This window comes from Abramis brama (genome assembly GCF_963993115.1).
Source record: "Abramis brama genome assembly, chromosome: 20".
Classification (NCBI taxonomy): Eukaryota; Metazoa; Chordata; class Actinopteri; order Cypriniformes; family Leuciscidae; genus Abramis; species Abramis brama.
Genome location: NC_139982.1, coordinates 2,600,154 through 2,617,093, shown reverse-complemented (window position 1 = coordinate 2,617,093; position 16,940 = coordinate 2,600,154). Strand labels below are relative to the sequence as shown.

The following is a 16,940-nucleotide window of genomic DNA, read 5'->3' as shown; positions in this document are numbered from 1 at the left end:
CCATTCATGTTTAATCTACATCACACGCACACACACACACACACACACACACACACACACACACACACACACACACACATTCTTTATCACAAGAACATTTAATGGAGTCACACTGCAAAAAATGACTTGGTATTTTTGTCTTGTTTTCAGTAAAAATATCAACAACAAAAAAATCTTAAATAAAGATGTATTTTCTTGATTTGCTAAATGACCTAGCAAAATAAGTATAGTTTAGACAAAAAATATAAACTTTAAGTAAATGTGTGCTTAAAACAAGCAAAAAAATAAAAAATCTGTCAATATAATAAGAACAATTCTCTTGAAATAAGTTTACTTTTTCCATAAACACTTAATTTTAGAAAAGTTCTCTTGTTTCACTGGCAGATTTTTTTGCTTATTTTCCTAGGTAATTTTGCTCAAGAAAATATTTAAGATTTTTTGTAGATATTTTTTTTTTACTGAAAACAAGACAAAAATACTAAGTAAGAAAGACATTTTTGCAGTGCAGTGAGCAACCGACCTTGGGTCCTTTGAAAGGCGCTATATAAATTAAAGTGATTATTATTATAGCTCATCTATTTATTCAGTTAAATTTTATTTATATAGCACTTTTCACAATTGTTTCATTCTGTCAAAGCAGCTTTACATTAATAAAAGCAGGAGAAACACACAAAAAAAAAAACGGTGGACAACATAAGAAGCAGAGTACAACGGCTAAGATTAAACCGTACTGAGCGTAGTAACGTTAAATAATAATGTAAGGCTTTAATAATAATTTATCATAGCTTTATACAGTGTGATGGAGTTACTTTACACAATTTCACTCATATCTGCAGTGCATTTCAATTAAAAATTTAACCGTTTCATAATTACAGTACAACTGCGTTTTTGGAGATGTGAATTAAATATTTGAATTGTAATTGTGATGTTTCAGCGGAGCGGTGAGTGTGTAATTCAGGGTTCCCACGGGTCCTTGAAATCCTTGAAAGTTTGTGAATCTGAAAAAATGTTTTCAAGGCCCTGGAAAGTTTTTGAAAATAAACATACATAGAGACAGGTGCTTGAAAGTGCTTGAATTTATTTTGTGCAAGAAGTTTTCTGGAAATAATTCCATATTCACTCCAGTCCCCTAATGTGTTATTTCGCCAACACTTCATGGCCTTTGCATACTAGCTTGCTTGATTTGCACTAGTTAAGCGCATTTACGCGTTACGTTACCAGGGTTTTTCCTGCATAGAGAATTATGAGGCGGCCGCCTCCGTCTCTCGACAATAAAAAATAACTAGGGAATCACCGAAAACATGAGGATGATTCTGTTTTATTTCATTTAAAGTAAGTGGTGATTGATAGCCTATGGTTGATAATAATATAGTCCTACCTAATGTACTGACGGTAACAATGTAGCGCTGTTGAGGCTCGCGCAGTTATTTAGGCTATAAGAAATCCAGTAAGAAAGACATTTTTGCAGTGCAGTGAGCAACCGACCTTGGGTCCTTTGAAAGGCGCTATATAAATTAAAGTGATTATTATTATAGCTCATCTATTTATTCAGTTAAATTTTATTTATATAGCACTTTTCACAATTGTTTCATTCTGTCAAAGCAGCTTTACATTAATAAAAGCAGGAGAAACACAAAAAAAAAAAAACGGTGGACAACATAAGAAGCAGAGTACAACGGCTAAGATTAAACCGTACTGAGCGTAGTAACGTTAAATAATAATGTAAGGCTTTAATAAGGCTGCTTCAGGAGAAACACAAAAAAAAAAAAACGGTGGACAACATAAGAAGCAGAGTACAACGGCTAAGATTAAACCGTACTGAGCGTAGTAACGTTAAATAATAATGTAAGGCTTTAATAATAATTTATCATAGCTTTATACAGTGTGATGGAGTTACTTTACACAATTTCACTCATATCTGCAGTGCATTTCAATTAAAAATTTAACCGTTTCATAATTACAGTACAACTGCGTTTTTGGAGATGTGAATTAAATATTTGAATTGTAATTGTGATGTTTCAGCGGAGCGGTGAGTGTGTAATTCAGGGTTCCCACGGGTCCTTGAAATCCTTGAAAGTTTGTGAATCTGAAAAAATGTTTTCAAGGCCCTGGAAAGTTTTTTGAAAATAAACATACATAGAGACAGGTGCTTGAAAGTGCTTGAATTTATTTTGTGCAAGAAGTTTTCTGGAAATAATTCCATATTCACTCCAGTCCCCTAATGTGTTATTTCGCCAACACTTCATGGCCTTTGCATACTAGCTTGCTTGATTTGCACTAGTTAAGCGCATTTACGCGTTACGTTACCAGGGTTTTTCCTGCATAGAGAATTATGAGGCGGCCGCCTCCGTCTCTCGACAATAAAAAATAACTACCCAGATAGCACTGACTATTTGATGTGCATTTTACATCTGGAAGACGTATTTTTAAGAGTGTTTGCTCATCTGCAATACGTCTATAGGACGTTTCCTGTCAGATGTCAAATAGACGTTTAGAAGATGTCTTTAAGATGTAATGATTTAGAATGATTTAGAATGCATGTTAAACTGACATCTTCTAAACGTCTATTTGACATCTGACAGGAAACGTCCTATAGACGTATTGCAGATGAGCAAACACTCTTAAAAATACGTCTTCCAGATGTAAAATGCACATCAAATAGTCGGTGCTATCTGGGTAGGGAATCACCGAAAACATGAGGATGATTCTGTTTTATTTCATTTAAAGTAAGTGGTGATTGATAGCCTATGGTTGATAATAATATAGTCCTACCTAATGTACTGACGGTAACAATGTAGCGCTGTTGAGGCTCGCGCAGTTATTTAGGCTATAACATATTATAGTTAAGAAACAATATATAGCCTAGGCTACACGCGACCAGAGAGCTGTTTGAAACCGAGACTGATTTCATAACAGTTCAATAAACAAATAGTTAAAATTAAGTCACTTACATTTTAGACGCAATGACTGTTTTTGTTCTGTTTCAGCAGCGAAAATAGTTCCAAACAAAGATCACCGCAGAACCATCGCGCATGGCATGCAACACTTGTTGCATTACTGAATGATTCAGCGTTTTGAAAGAATCGGTTGAGTCAAAGATTCAATTACCCATTCATAAACTGCCTCATTCTGAATAAATCAGCCTTTTGAACGAATCGTTTGAATGAATGACTCAATGACTCGCTCATTAAGACGGTCGCCTGCCGCCTCCTACTGGCGGTTTAGTTTCATAAAGTATCATTCTTTTCAACATTCCTTATTTGTATATTCAAAAATATTTAAAAGAATCTAATTTAATACAGTTATTATTTTTCAATGTAAATTATTTAATTGAATTGGTAACAGCCTAGTGTCTTATTATTTTAATTTAATATATTGATCAAATTTAAGAATTTGAAATGAAAGATGGAGCATACATTTAATAAAATTAGGGGAAAAATGCCCTTTATAAAAGGTACAAAAAAGTAGTGTATTCAAACAGTAATGTAATGAAAGATTGAAACAACAATGAAATTAAACAATTTAAGTTTGAAGGGAGTAAAGCCTCTGTTTAGCCTATTAAGGAATTATGTAAATTTGCCAAAAGAAGAACTTTTATTTTAAATAAATGTTCATTTTAAATCAGCCTACTTCAGTGTGATATGTTACCATACTATCATGCTTAACAGTGAGAATCTGAATAATTGTAATGTGATGATCAGATGCAGATATCTAAATCAGAGAATATGGGCGGTTTGCGGGTGGATTATCTATTTTTAACAGTGGATTCGGGTGACTCAAAGTGCACCAGATTAATGAATTTATCTTTAAAATGTACAAAATTTTCTTACGGGGGGGCATGCCCCCGTACCCCACTAGGGGTACCAAGCTCTACCCACAAAAACAATGTGGGAAACACAATAGGCTATGTGATGATCTACAAAAAAATAACATTTTTATTATCTTATTATTAAAATACATTAATAGGATTTTACCACCTCCGCCTCATTTTGAGCCAGGAAAAACCCTGAGTTATGTTAAGTGTTTCCCGCATGAGGTACTTGCCATGAAGTTCACGTGCGCATGAAACTACGATGGTACCTCATCGTTTGTTGTTGGACACAACAAATGTGTCCCCGCATTAAGTCCTTGAATTTGAGGGTATTGGACCTGGAAAGTCCTTGAAAGGTCCTTGAATTTGAAGTCAACCAAGGTGTGGGAACCCTGGTAATTGTGCACTACTTACGCATTCAGGCGGTCTGCAATACTTTGCCACGCTTTTTCTCTTTGCTTTATCACTGTGGCGGTGTTGCCTTTCTTCTTAATTATATCTTTTACCTCCTCGTATGCCTCCATGAGGATTTGTGCTTCCGACGGGGAAAAGTACGCGGCTCTAGTTGCCATGGTAAATCAGTTAATCTGTGATCTGTGGCGGGGTCTATTTGAGTGAGCCGTGAGCGCGCACCTATCCAGGATTGGTTTCACCTGGCTTAATGAATCCGTGTCTGCTCATCCTGGCTTGGTCTTTGTGCAACCAATTAAGCCTGGACGCACATGTTTTGGCTTCATTGAGCTCAGCTGAGTCATTTATCCCGGATGTCTTAATTCTACTTTTGTGCAACAGGCCTCTGTTTTCCCGTAATCCTCCGGTATGTTTGTTTTTGAAGTTGTTGTTTTGTTTTATATTATGTTTTTCCCCCTTGTGGGTTTTTGTTTTACTTTATGTTTCTTTTATTAAATAAATCTTTATTCTTTACGCATTTGAGTCCTCACACAGTTTTCTTTAGTTATAACGTAACAGAACGATCCGACCATGTCGAGGACTCAGCGAAGGAATTCACGTTACCCACCAGCCCCCCCTGTCTCGTGCCCCCACTATGAACGTATTCTTCGTTTTCAGTCGCTAAATTCCCTCCGCCAACAAGGGGCTGATATGAGGAAGTTCGCGGCTGAATTCCTTAGAGCGGCGGAGGGATTAAAGTTGAATGAAGGGCCTCTTAAGGACCTTTTTTTTATGCTCTCGACGAGCCCATGGACTGGTTGCTCAGGAGGGCGTATGATGGGAGTACTTTTGAGGCGATGGTGGAGGGTCTCGCTCGCTTGCAGGAGCGAGAGGCCAGGAAGAGGTTCCCAGTTCCGGTGGTCCCGAGTCCAGTGGTCCCAGTTCTGGTGGTCCCGAGTCCGGTGGTCCCGAGTCCAGTGGTTCCATTTCCGGTGGCCCCAGTTCCAGTGGTCTCGAAACGGAGGAGGAGAAGGAAGATTCCCTCCGTGACTGTTCCGGTGGCCTCAGTTCCGGTGGTCCCGAGTCCAATGGTCCCAGTTCCTGTGGTCCCCGTTCCGGTGGTCCCGAGTCCAATGGTCCCTGTTCCGGTGGTCCCTGTTTCGGTGGTCCCTGTTTCGGTGGTTCCTGTTCCGGTGGTCCCTATTCCAGTGATCCGAGTCTGGTGGCTCCTAACACGGAGACCATCCCGGAGGTGACTGCCGTCCCTGAAGCGCCGCCCAGGCATCTTGCTCTGCCCGCACCGCCCAGGCGTCATGCTCTACTGGCCCCGCCCGAGCTGTTCGCACTGCCTGCACCACCCCAGCGATCCGTCAGGTCTGCCCAGCCAGAGACTGTTCACGTCACATCTGCCGGGCCTGTGTCTTCGGACAAGATGGCCGCCACAGAGACTGTTCACGTCACGTCTGCCGAGCCAGTGTCTTCGGACAAGATGGCCGCTACCGAGCCTGTGTCCCTGGACAAGATGGCCGCCGCCGAGCCTGTGTCTCCGGACAAGATGGCCGCCGCCGAGCCGGTGGTGTCTGTTCCTGAGCCTGAGCCGGTGGTGTCTGTTCCTGTTCCTGAGCCGGTGGTGTCTGTTCCGGTGGTGTCTGTTCCTGTTCCTGAGCCGGTGGTGTCTGTTCCGGTGGTGTCTGTTCCTGTTCCTGAGCCGGTGGTGTCTGTTCCGGTGGTGTCTGTTCCTGTTCCTGAGCCGGTGGTGTCTGTTCCTGAGCCGGTGGTGTCTGTTCCTGTTCCTGAGTCGGTGGTGTCTGTTCCAGTCTCTGAGCCGGTGGTGTCTGTTCCTGAGCCGGTGATGTCTGTTCCAGTTCCTGAGCCGGAGCCAGTGTCTGTTCCTGAGCCGGAGCCAGAGTCTCCGGACAAGATGGCCGCCGCCGAGCCGGTGGTGTCTGTTCCTGAGCCTGAGCCGGTGGTGTCTGTTCCTGTTCCTGAGCCGGTGGTGTCTGTTCCTGTTCCTGAGTCGGTGGTGTCTGTTCCAGTCTCTGAGCCGGTGGTGTCTGTTCCTGAGCCGGTGATGTCTGTTCCAGTTCCTGAGCCGGAGCCAGTGTCTGTTCCTGAGCCGGAGCCAGTGTCTGTTCCTGAGCCGGAGCCAGTGTCTGTTCCTGAGCCGGAGCCAGTGTCTGTTCCTGAGCCGGAGCCAGTGTCTGTGCCCGAGCCGTTGGTGCCAGTTCCAGTGCCCGAGCCGGTGGTGCCAGTTCCAGTGCCCGAGCCGGTGGTGCCAGTTCCAGTGCCCGAGCCGGTGGTGCCAGTTCCAGTGCCAGCTCCAGTGCCCGAGCCGGTGGTGCCAGTTCCAGTGCCCGAGCCGGTGGTGCCAGTTCCAGTGCCCGAGCCGGTGGTGCCAGTTCCAGTGCCAGCTCCAGTGCCCGAGCCGGTGGTGCCAGTTCCAGTGCCCGAGCCGGGGGTGCCAGTTCCAGTGCCCGAGCCGGGGGTGCCAGTTCCAGTGCCCGAGTTGGTGGTGCCAGTTCCAGTGCCAGTTCCAGTGCCTGAGCCGTTGGTGCCAGTTCCAGTGCCTGAGCCGGTGGTGCCAGTTCCAGTTCCAGTGCCTGAGCCGGTGGTGCCAGTGCTGGTGCCAGTTCCAGTGCCTGAGCCGTTGGTGCCAGTTCCAGTGCCTGAGCCGGTGGTGCCAGTTCCAGTGCCAGTGCCGGTGGTGCCAGTTCCAGTGCCCGAGCCGGGGGTGCCAATTCCAGTGCCCGAGCCGGTGGTGCCAGTTCCAGTTCCTGAACCCTGGTCGCCCGAGGGGTCGTCTCCGCCCTGGCCGCCCGAGGGAAAATCCCCGTGGTGCCAGTTCCAGTTCCTGAACCCTGGTCGCCCGAGAGGTCGTCTCCGCCATGGCCGCCCGAGGGGTCGTCTCCGCCATGGCCGCCTGAGGGGTCGTCTCCACCATGGCCTCCTGAGGGGTCGTCTCCACCATGGCCGCCCGACGGGTCGTCTCAGCCCTGGCTGCCTGCACGATCTTCTCCGCCCTGGCCGCCAAATGGACTGACATTTCCGCCCTGGCCTCCCGAACTCTGTGGTCCGCCCTGGCCTCCCGAACTGTCCATTTCCCCTGCCCCACCCTGGTCTGTCCTTCCTGTTCCCCCTGTTCCACCCTGGTCTATCCCTCCCGTCCCGCCCTGGTCCGTCCCTCCTGTCCCTCCCTGGTCTGTCCCTCCCGTCCCTAGTGGAGCGTCTGGTAGCCGCTCCTTAAGGAGGGGGTAATGTCACATGCCTGTCCTGTCTCATGTAGCACATGTGGTGTTTGTGTTCCTGTCTCTGTCTTGACCCCACCCTCCTTGTTATCTCATTATTGGTTTCATTTGTCCCACCTGTTGTTCCCCCATTATCTGCCTGGTTTGTCCCTTTATAAGCTCCTTTGTGTTTGCAGTCTTTGTCGGATCGTTGTCTTGTATACGTCTCCTGTTTTCCCGTAATCCTCCGGTATGTTTGTTTTTGAAGTTGTTGTTTTGTTTTATATTATGTTTTTCCCCCTTGTGGGTTTTTGTTTTACTTTATGTTTCTTTTATTAAATAAATCTTTATTCTTTACGCATTTGAGTTCTCACACAGTTTTCTTTAGTTATAACGTAACACAAGGAACTTAATTTTAGCTTAACCCTCTGGGGACCACAAACGCGCCCGCGCGTTTTGCTCGTTTTTTTTTTTTAGCAATGAAAATAAACACTAAATGCTCTGTTAATTTTGATCTTTCATTTTCGTGTAATACATCAATCGATCCTGTTCAGTTTCTATTTTTTTTCTGTATACTCACAATAAAAATAAAGTGTTTTGCTTTTTGACAAATAAAGAAAAATTAACATGATGCGATTTCTGCCTTCTCTCTGTCAGTAAACTCCCATTTGAAACGCGTTCGAAAATGATCTATAACTCCGCGAAAATTCAGTCAAACAGGCAAACAGACCCACGGGCATAAAGCTTGAGATTGCATCTTTTAAATGAAGTCATTTATATAAAAAACAAATATTCTCAGCTTCTGTAATCTGTATAAAATGAGAGCGACTCCTGTCGAGCTCATTACGAGCTAATTCACAGTAATGTGACCACTCCCCGGAGAGCGCGTGCTATTCAAACGCAAATTCTGAGAACTATTTCAGAGCTGTGAAACGCCCACATTAGCTGTAAACAAAGCGCGTCGCGACTCCTCGCGAGTGAGACATTATAGCCTACCTTATGGAGAAAAGATTCCTCAGAACAGTGCTGATGAGGAGCAATATCTCCTGAAATGAGGAGCAGATTCCGCTGAGGAGTGAGGTAGGCTGTTTTCTTTTCTCACGTGTGGAATAACGTTATGGAATAACGTTAGTGTAGGCCTATGCAAACCGCAAAAAGATGAATCGCATTTCTATAATATGACTCGCCTTTCTGTGAGATGAATGAAGGGGACATATTTGTAAAGACTGTTTAACCTAAATATGAATCGCGCGTCTGTGTGTGAAAGAATAAACTGCTTTGCTATAGCCTACTGAGATGAGTAAAAATCGACTGGAATATGTTGAAAAAAATGTATTTGTATAAGCAACGTATTAAACTGCAAAAAAAATACTATTTTTGTCAAAAATAAATTCATAGACTAAGATGTTAGATGTTCCAATGTTGGCTATATTCAAACATAAATGTAAAATATAATCTTTTTTTTTTTTTTTTACAAAGAGAGAGTACACTTGAAATATTGTTGAAATTGTAATTATTGTTGTAATTGTAACATTTTTAATAAAATAGCAAAACATATTTACAAGAGAAATGTAAGCGAAATCTTAAATGGTCAATATAAGTCTTCTTCTAAATACATCTTTTGTCCTTGCATTGTGGCTCAGTCAGTGTCACACCTGAATGAATGGCTCATTATGCAGAGTGGGTGGGGAGATTATGCAGAGATTATGCAATCTAAGGTGTAAACTACTCCTCCCCCTCGCATATTGGCTTTCCAAGCAAAACCTGTTTTACACCATTTAAATCAATGTATTTTTTTTTTTTGTGAACGATAAAGCAAGACTATTTTTACATCATTTTGAAGCTAGAACTCAAAGGGACAACATCCATTAGTCAAAAGTCTTGTGGACACATATTTAATATGTGTTTTGTGGTCTTAATTCAGCAACTTTCATTTTAATTTTTTCCAATAACCACGCATAAACATTATTCTCTTAAAAACACAAACATCTACATACACGTTGCTCGCATATTATGGTAGCCCTGTTTGTGCTATATAGAGTGAATTTACACCTTTGCCATTAACATGTTTATAAATAACTGAAAAAAGCACAAATGTCAAGGCATGTCAGAACATCTCAAGGACCCCAAAAACAGCTTGGTCCCCAGAGGGTTAAAAAGCATGTTCTTTCTTCATTTTTTGCAGGGAATCCTGCTGAGTTGGTGCTGTTGCTGATGCTCCTGGTGGAAAATAGAAAAAAACACTGTTGCACTTTAACACTCTATCTATCTAAATAGCTATATTATATCTATATTAGTAAACTAAAACATTCACTAGCCAATGGCGATGCTATTGCCAAGGTGTGAGATAATGCATGATGCATAATTAATTCATGTCAAGATCATGGTAATACAGTAATGACTCAACTATTACCAAATCGTTTAGAAGGAATTACTAGGAAATGTATTTTGTTTAATAACACAGAAAAAAAACCCAAAAAAGGTCAAATTTAAAGATTGTGAACGCTTTGATTAAGGAGATCCCATTAATGCAGTAACAATACATAATAGGGGTGTGACGAGAACTCGCGATATTAAAATATGACATTAAAACGTGATATTTCTCATTGAGGTGAAAAGATGTCCCATCAAACCCCTAATATTTCATGATTAATATCATATGTTTAAATATGATGGTTTCATTATAAATATGGTGATTATCTCGATGATGGACTATTATATTATATACTATACTTATATATTATATACTTCAATTATATTAAACATCTGAATCTTGTCATGCGAACAAATGGAAACTAATTTTTAATTACCTTTAACAAAATATGAACAAGCCTTTGACTCAAAATATCACATTTTCACCTGCATCGTGAAACACGGATGTTTAGGAAAGAGCAGCAGAATGCTTTTGTGGTTTAGGAATATCAGCACTAACTCTTATTTCATATCAAATAAATTACTATCGATAAATGTATATTTTTAAAGTCTTTAGAAACTTTTACCTAAACATTGATATTGTGTAGTTTGTGATCCTCCATCAGCAGCTGCAGTTTCTCTCAGCTGTATCAGTGCAGTCACTGTGACGTCTGACTGACAGAGGTTTTTGTACGACTCTTTATCACTGTGTGAACACACGTTCACTGTTTGGAAAGTGAAAACTCTGACAGTAATAATCTCCTGTATCTTCAGTCTGGACTCCACTGATGGTCAGAGTAAAATCACTGCCAGATCCACTGCCACTGAATCTAGATGGAGTTCCAGTATTACGGGTTGATGCATAATATATGAGGAGTTTAGGAGCTTCTCCAGGTTTCTGTGAGTACCAGGCTAAACAATGACCAATTGAACTATGATAATACACATTACTGCTGGTTTTACAGTTTATTCTGACTTCTTCTCCTGGTTGAACTGCAGGCAGGGCCGTGCACAGGGGGGTGGCCCGGTGGCTAGAGCCACTGCCCCTCTGCCCTCATCGACTGAGGTGCCCCTCTTCCCCACCCCCACCGCTCCGCTCAAAGCATTCCGCTGATTCCGCTAATCCGCTCCAGGTTTTCCCGCTCGCTCCGCAGCATCACTCACAGTATACACAGTATTTTTGTCGTTGTTCTCTGTACTGACAGCACTCCAGATTTACAAAAAAATGAGCTCAATGTTAAAATTGACCGGAGTTCTCCTTTAACAGGCTATGCAAGACAGTGGTTGAATCTGCGAAATTAGTCATTTTTTTTATTTTTTATTTTTTATTTATGTCGGTAATGTTTTGATCTTGGTCTTCTGGCTTCTGGCTCTTTCTACTAGGCTACTAACAACTTGTACAACCAGGGCTGGACTGGCCATCGGGCATACCGCGCACTTTTCCCGGTGGGCCGACGTGCTTTTTGGGCCGATACATCTCATACTCATACATTATTTTTATTATTATTATTATTTTTTCTTTTTCTTTTAATGGCCCATAAAATTTGTACATCGGCAGCCCATTCGTTTTGTTTTGTTTTGCTTAATTGGCGGTGCTGGGTTTGTGCCGGTGTAATGCATTGGTCAGAAAAAGTTAGCGTTAGGTTTTTTTTTTTCTTCTGACAGACCAGTCCATGAAACACGTAGATCAGCGGCCCATTGGTTATTTTCTTGATTGACACTGGGCTGGGCCAATCACAACTTTAAACGAGTGAGCGAGCGTGCAGCAGTGTCAGTGTGTATCTGTCAAAATAGTCAGCGAGATGGAGAAGAAACGCAAGGAATGTGCAGAAAAACAGCGTGAAAAATAGAAACAGGCCCTTAAAGCAGACACTGTAAAATGTGTCAAAATATACATTACCGTTCAAAAGTTTGGGGTCAGTAAGATTTGTTAATGTTTTTAAAAGAAGTATCTTCTGCTCACCAAGACTGCATTTATTTGATAAAAAACAAACAGTTATATTGTGAAATATTATGACAATTTAAAATGACTGTTTTCTATTTTAATATATTTTAAATTGTAATTTATTCCTGTGATCAAAGCTGAATGTTCAGCATCATTACTCCAGTCTTCAGTGTCACATGATCCTTCAGAAATCACTCTAATATGATGATTTGATGCTCAAGAAACATTTATTATAATTATCAATGTTGAAAACAGTTGTGTACATTTTTTTTTTTCAAAATTCTTTGATGAATAGAAAATTCAAAAGAAAGCATTTATTTAAAATATAATATTTTCTAACATTATAAATGTCTTTACTGTCACTTTTGATCAGTTTAACTCATCCTTGATGGATAAAAGTATTGATTTATTTTATTTCTTTCCCCCCAAAATAAAATTAAAATTCTTACTGACCCCAAACTTTTGAACTTTTGTGTTTAATGTTACAAAAGCTTTCCATTTCAGATAAATGCTGTTCTTTTGAACTTTCTATTCATCAAAGAATCCTGAAATAAAAATGTAAATAACTGTTTTCAACATTGATAATAATCATAAATGTGTCTTGAGCATCAAATCATCATATTAGAATGATTTCTGAAGGATTATGTGACACTGAAGACTGGAGTAATGATGCTGAAAATTCAGCTTTGATCACAGGAATAAATTACACTTTACTGTATATTCACATAGAAAACAGCTGTTTTAAATTGGAATAATATTTCAGAATATTACTGTTTTTATTACTAAAAATTACTTTTAATTATTTTATTACTGAGCAGAAGATACTTCTTTTAAAAACATTAAAAATCTTACTGACCCCAAACTTTTGAACGGTAGTGTATGTTTTCTGACCTTCATCAGCTCCTGTGATGATGATAGTGAGGAGGATCAGGAGAGAGACGAGAGAGTGTAGAGCCTGCGGTATTAAAGCAGAACTACTTTCAAAACACTTAGGCTATGTCATGAGTGTAGGAACCCATAACCCAGTTACAGATCATTTCCACATCTGCATAGTTGACGATTACCGCAATTCACTAGAAATTTAATGAGAGGCGTTTGTAAACCATGTTTTCCGCCAAAATAAAAGCTTGATGCAGTTTCCGTCAAAATAAAAGATCATGTGCTTATCTCTTTCAAGTATAGAAATTGGTACAAAACTAATTATGAAAGTTTCCTTTATTGTTTTAGTGCATTTGTTTTACAAAATATGGCTATTACTGTCATTGGATTAATATTATAACTATTATTATGTGGTAGGTGTAATGTAAATAGACACTGTAACTAAAAGAGGTTTGAATATTTCTTTGTTTAATTTGCACACTGAATATGGGTTGGAGCTTTTAATTTTTAACTCTCAAAGTGCACCAGATTGATGAATTTATAACATTAAAATGTACAAAATTTTCTTACAGGGAGGCATGCCCCCGAACACCCCTAGAAGGACCGAGGTCCACCCAACACAGTTTTACCAAACATCCTGTAAGAAACACTGGTATTGCTATGCCAGTGCAGCTTATAGCTTGTTTTAGGCTTCATCACTGTATTAATAAATGTCAAATGTTTACTTATTTCATGGCATTAGTGGTTTTAAGGAATTGGAGTTGGTTTGCATATATTTAAGGGCGTGCAAAGATGGGTGGTGTTTATGATCATATAGTGGGCCAGTCTGGGCCAAAATGCCAGGGCCGATTTTTTTTTTTCAGGGCTGGACTTTTTTTCAGTCCAGCCCTGTATACAACATATCCACGTTCTTAGAATTAGCTGCTTGTCTAATCAAATTATTGTAGTCTCGATCAGATCTAATACAAATAACTAAATTTTCTGTTGTTGGCACACTTTGTAGTGTGCCAACCCCCCCAAAAAAACTAAATAGTGCCCCTTTTTTGGTTTAGGCCACTGCCCCTTAAAATGTCTGTGCACGGCCCTGACTGCAGGTATTGATGGACTCTGAGTTACAGTGATCTGTCCTCTACAGTCTGGAAGAAAACATAAATTATAAATACATTTCACATTTTAGGAGAACTAATAATCACTGTAAAAACTGTATTGCACAAACCTTGAATAAACAGTGCAATGGTCCAGATGAAGATGTTGATTGTGTTCATTGCTGTAGTTTAGTCTTGTGTGATGATGAAGAGTGTGTTCTGTTCTGCTCTCAGTCATGAAGTGTTAAACTCACAGCACTATAAACACTCTCAGAGCACTGAAGCATGTGCTGACAATGCAAAGAAGTGGGCAGGATTTACAACAGCTTGTGCTGATAACAAACTCATAAACTCTACACAGAAGATTTTACTTTTAAAATAATGTTATTGAACCATTTAGTGATTAATTGCACATATTTATTAATTGTGAAATATTTGTGTTTATGTTTGTCAGGCTGATAAGACACTAGGTTTTGTCTGGAGAATCATGAATGTAGATCATTTTAAACATATGTCATACGCAGCAGTTTCTCTGAGTTCAGTTCTGTGCTACACCTTTACAAGCATGTTAACAATGAGAAATCAAGAACTAAATAAATCAGTTTTACTATATTTAGAGTAATAATAAAAAAAAAAAGTCCATTATGGTCTTTGGAATCAATGTTGACATGTTGCTCTCTGGGAAATATTATCATGATGTCTATTTTTTCCCACATTTTCCACATGCATGAAGTTCATCAGGACTCATAATCAGGTCATTATATATTAAACAATGTGCATCTGAAATGTTCAGAATTATTGATTCATTTATTTGAAGCTGCAGGTTTTTCTGTGAATCATGATGATTGATCTGCATATGAAGAACAGAAGCATCATTATGAGAAACTCCACAACATCATCCATGATCAAAGAGGTCAAAGGTCACCTCAGAGGTCACAGCTCATCAAATATATTTCTTTAAACAGTGTTATATCAGAAAGCATTTAGTCAAATCTGAATGAGTGAGTGTTGAGAAGAGCTGAGGATCTTCTAATATCAGTGTGTTGAAGTGTTGTTTCTCTCTCTCTGCTGGAGTGTGTGTTCACTCGAGTGGAATAGAGGTTTTTGTACGAGCGTTTCATTAGATTGTATCACTGTGGTACACATTCGGTGGAGGAACTAAACTGGTGATCGGTAAGTCTGTCTATTTAATCACCTAATAAAAAAATACAATTTAGATTTCAGAAAGTGTTTTACAGTGGAAACAAGAACAACATTTATTAATAATAATGATTATTAGATATTGTGGCGACACTTTACTTGAAGCCTTTATGTATAATGCATTATAAAGGTATCAATAATGTAGATCATAATGTTATAATGCAGTATATATTTTCATAAATAGTTGCAACCAAAGTTAAAATGTATTATAATACTTAAAAATGACTTGTTTGTTATGAGTTTTAGTGTATTATAATTTCTTAAGGCGTAACAATGAATATATAATATTATAATGTGTTAAAACCATGGTTACAATTATTGATGAGATCATACATGCATTATAATGTGTAAAACAATATATAATAAATGCATTAAAAATAATTTTTATAATGCAATATGTAAAAAAAGGCTTAATTAAAGTGTTACTGATATTTTTGTATAATTATTTATTCTAAAACGATATTATTATAAGAATAGCATTATTCCTTTCAACAAAAACTATATATAAAAGAATGAAATAAAATTCTAAACATATTTCCACACTGTGTCTCACTATGAGTTTAATCAGTTTATTACAGGTTTGTTTTTCCTTCATTTATTTCTACACTGAGTTCATATTTAGTTCATCTTTTATTGTAGAAATCATACATGGAAAAAAGAGATTTGACATCAGAATGTAAATGTTGCTACTTTCTGTAGTTCAGTCAATGATACTGAATCTCTTTTGCTCATGTTGTGCTTATAATTCAGTGTTTTGTTCATTCTGTGTGATTCAATTGTGTTTTAACTCTGTTTGAAATTGAGTTACATTTTCAGTTCAGGTGAATATCTCAAAATTTAAGATATTTATGTTCAGAGTGAATAATTGCTGGAATTAAAGCAGTCAGATCGGCCTGATAATAGATAATATGTGTTATAACTGCTGTTACACTTATTGATTAGATCATACATGCATTTTAATGTATATAGCAGTGCATAATTAATGCATTAAAAATACTTTTATAATGCAATGTGTATGAAAGCTTTAAATAAAGTGTTACTGATATTGTTTTATAATTCTTTAATCTAAAACTAGAGCAGCATTACTCCTATGCTGTGAATGTGCAGTGCAGTGTGTGTGTGTGTGTGTGTGTGTGTGTGTGAATGTGTTGTGTTTGTCTCCTGCAGCTGGTCCCACAGTGAAGCCCTCAGTGTCTCTGCTGCCGCCCTCTTCTCTGCAGATCTCTGGAGACTCAGCCGCACTGCTCTGCCTGCTCAGCTCTTACTCTCCACAGGGGGCGCTGGTGAGCTGGACACTGGACGGGTCAGAGGTCACCGAGGGGGTTCTGACCAGCGCAGAGAGCCAGCAGGACGGCCGCTACAGCCGCAGTAGCGTCCTGACCCTCAGCAAAGCACGCTGGGAAGAGGGAGAGCTGTACGTCTGCAGAGTAACACATGATGGAGCTCCTCATGAGGTCTCGTTCCACAAGAGCTCTGAGTGCTGATGTTTCTCTCCTGAAGATGAGCCGTATCTGAGTGTCCTGTGTCAGGCAGGATTCACATGAGTCTAGTGCTGCAGCTGTAGTGATTTACAACTCAATACTGAAACTGAGTGTGTGTGTGTGTGTGTGTGTGTGTGTGTGTGTGTGTGTGTGTGTGTGTGTGTGTGTGTGTGTGTGTGTGTGTGTGTGTGATCTTTCAATCTGCTGTGTTTGCTGCAACATTCAATAAAGCTTCTCAACAAGTTCACTTTGTGTCTGACAACATCATTCAACTAACAGATGAAGATGCAGGTGCTTTTCAGAAGGTTGATGTAGCAGTAAATGTCAAATAAAGCTCTTGGGGTTTGAACATGGTCTCTGGAGACAGAGCTGCTCTATTCTGAGAGGATCACAATCACTCCACCCTGACAATGCAAATGGGCTTTTCAGTCTCACTCTCTGATTGGTTACATGATCTGGACTGGAACACTTTCACTTCTGCTTTAGTGAAGCAGCGCAGACAAACTGATCATT

At 39.9% G+C, this 16,940-nt stretch overlaps 1 gene segment (V, D, J or C); it reads left to right on the top strand.

Moving 5' to 3' along the window:
* The first annotated feature begins 7,167 nt into the window (after positions 1-7,167).
* LOC311070376 (immunoglobulin lambda constant 7-like) lies at positions 7,168-16,673 on the top strand. The segment is given in 3 exons: positions 7,168-7,317; positions 14,871-14,919; positions 16,114-16,673.
* Positions 16,674-16,940: the final 267 nt, after the last annotated feature.